The sequence below is a fragment of the Engraulis encrasicolus genome, chromosome 21, assembly GCF_034702125.1.
Source record: "Engraulis encrasicolus isolate BLACKSEA-1 chromosome 21, IST_EnEncr_1.0, whole genome shotgun sequence".
Taxonomy (NCBI): Eukaryota; Metazoa; Chordata; class Actinopteri; order Clupeiformes; family Engraulidae; genus Engraulis; species Engraulis encrasicolus.
In genome coordinates, this window is record NC_085877.1 from 42805365 (window position 1) to 42807864 (window position 2500).

Here is a 2500-nt window from a genome sequence, read left to right on the forward strand (position 1 = left end):
CTGTATGTGAAATGTGCTAGCATGGTATTGTGTAAGTAGCCTGTGAGACCAATGTCCGCAGTAATAGACAGAGAGAAAAGAGAGAGATATTTAACAGTCAACTGGAGCTGATTTCTTCCAGGTGCACTAGGATTGTGGCCAGAGTTTGCATGAAAAGTGCCATTTGTATGAATGCCATGTGTGTGTGTATGAAAAGTGCCAATTTCCCAATCATTATGAATATTTAGAATCTGATGGTGGTGGTCAGTATTCTTGAAAAAGCTAACGTTTGTGAATGGGTAGCATGAAATCTGGAGAGAAACTACAACACATACTACAAACTGCACCTTTAAAAAAAGAAAAGTCCATGTATATCAACAAGAGTTGGATAGAGACAGCAGAAAAGAAGACTGTAAAGAAAGGGGATTGAAGAGTTCATTCCACCCAAATTGAACCCAACTCTCCGGGTCTCTGTAGGCCACTAGTGATGCCAAAATACCACCCACAACCCCTGTGATAGGTCTCTCTCTGCTTCCACTATCAAAGCACTTCCCAGAAGAAGTTTCCAGAACAAAGTATTTGATTATACATGGGAATACGATCACATAACCCAGGATTTAGGGGTCACAGCTGACAGCTTTGGCTGGCTGGGCCCAGGACAAAGTCATCTGAAAGGGCCCCCCTCACCCAATACATGCAATGTAATGAGGACCCCCAATTCTGGGGCCTCCCTTCTAACTGGTGCCCAGGACAACTGACCCCTATGTGATCCTATTTCCCTGTATGGGAATACGATCACATAGCCCAGGATTTAAGGTCACAGCTGACAGCTTTGGCTGACTGGGCTCGGGACAAAGTCATCTGAAAGGGCCCCCCTCAACCAATACATGCAATGTAATGAGAACCCAATTCTGGGGCCTCCCTTCTAACTGGTGCCCAGGACAACTGACCCCTATGTGATCCCTGTATGGGAATACGATCACATAGCCCAGGATTTAGGTGCATAAACACACAACATGACAGTGGGCTGGAAGGATTTTGGGACACAATAACTTGTTAAGCAGATGCTGAGGTCCAAACGTGCGGATCATTGGTCATTGTTATATCTATTTATGCGCCTTTCAGTGTCCAAGTATGAGGTGGTGAGGTGGAGTATGACACTTTTGCCAGGACTTAGAGCAGGGTTTCTCAAACTTTTTCAGACCGAGGACCACTTTGTCCCCCGAAATATGTTTAGGGACCGCCTACCAACTGAATTTACAGTTGATGGGTGCTAATTTGACACTGCTAATTTCGATGCAGATCACTTTTTTACAAGCCTGTCTTATTGTAGTGAAAATGCTATGTTTAGCTTTGTAATAATGTTACAAATATAGCTTACTCCTAGCTTGTCTTGGTCAAATAGAAATCCCCTCGCGGACCACCTGAGCTCTAGTGGTCCCCGGACCACACTTTGAGAACCACTGAGAGGGATAAGAAGATACTAAATAAACATGCGTGCCGACTGAGCTATAGAGAGAGAAAAATGAAAGAATGAGTGAAATAAGAAAAGAGACAAAAACGAGAGAAGAGAAGAGAAAAAAGTGAAAGCAGAATCTGAGACTTTAGTTTGTTGATGTTTCCAGAGAGGACAAACGAGAGGAACTACAGAGAGGAGAGAGAGAGAGAGAGAGAGAGAGAGAGAGAGAGAGAGAGAGAGAGAGACTGATCTGATGAAGATATGGACAATAGAACGGAAAGAAGAAGACAAAAGATTTGATGAAGACTTGGGAAACTCCCAGAAAAAAGATGGACAGAGAACTATGAGGATAGAGAGAGAGCGTGAGAAAGAGAGTGTTTGAGAGAGAGAGAGAGAGACAGACAGACAGACAGAGAGAGAGAGAGAGAGAGAGAGACAGACAGACAGACAGACAGACAGACAGACAGACAGACACGGGGAGAGAGAGAGAGAGAGAGAGAGAGAGACAGACAGACAGACAGACAGACAGACAGACAGACAGACAGAGACAGTGAGAGAGAGAGAGAGAGAGAGAGAGAGAGAGAGAGAGAGAGAGAGAGAGAGAGAGAGCATGCTCACTTTTCCGCATGACATATGGAGAATAGTCACTGCAGCAGATGTTACATTAAACTTGACAGGCAGGACCCATGATAAAAGACTGACTGATGTTAAATAGATGAACTACGCTTTTACTTCCTTCCTTTTACCCCTCCTTCTTTCATATTTTATTCCCTCTCCGTTTACATTCATTTCTTTTATTGTTAAAAATGTGTGTGTTTTTGTGTGAATTCCATATTATGATGTGGGAAAGTACACTGGAGTTAAACCCAGGGTCACATTAATCATCAGTCCATAGAATCCTTTTTAAACTCAGTCGCTCAAAACAGAGTGAGAAAAGATGTTATGATAATATGGAAAGAGAGAGAGAGAGAGAGAGAGAGAGAGAGAGAGAGAGAGAGAGAGAGAGTGAGAGAGAGAGAGAGAGAGAGAATGTAGCATCATATGTAGAAGATGTCACAAGGG

The 2500-nt window shown here is 43.4% G+C and overlaps 1 protein-coding gene across 1 annotated transcript in view; it reads right to left on the minus strand.

The window, feature by feature from the left end:
* Window positions 1-2500, minus strand: part of LOC134437239 (receptor-type tyrosine-protein phosphatase delta-like) — a 482346-nt gene that overhangs the window by 28276 nt on the left and 451570 nt on the right. The gene's annotated exons all lie outside the window — the stretch shown is intronic.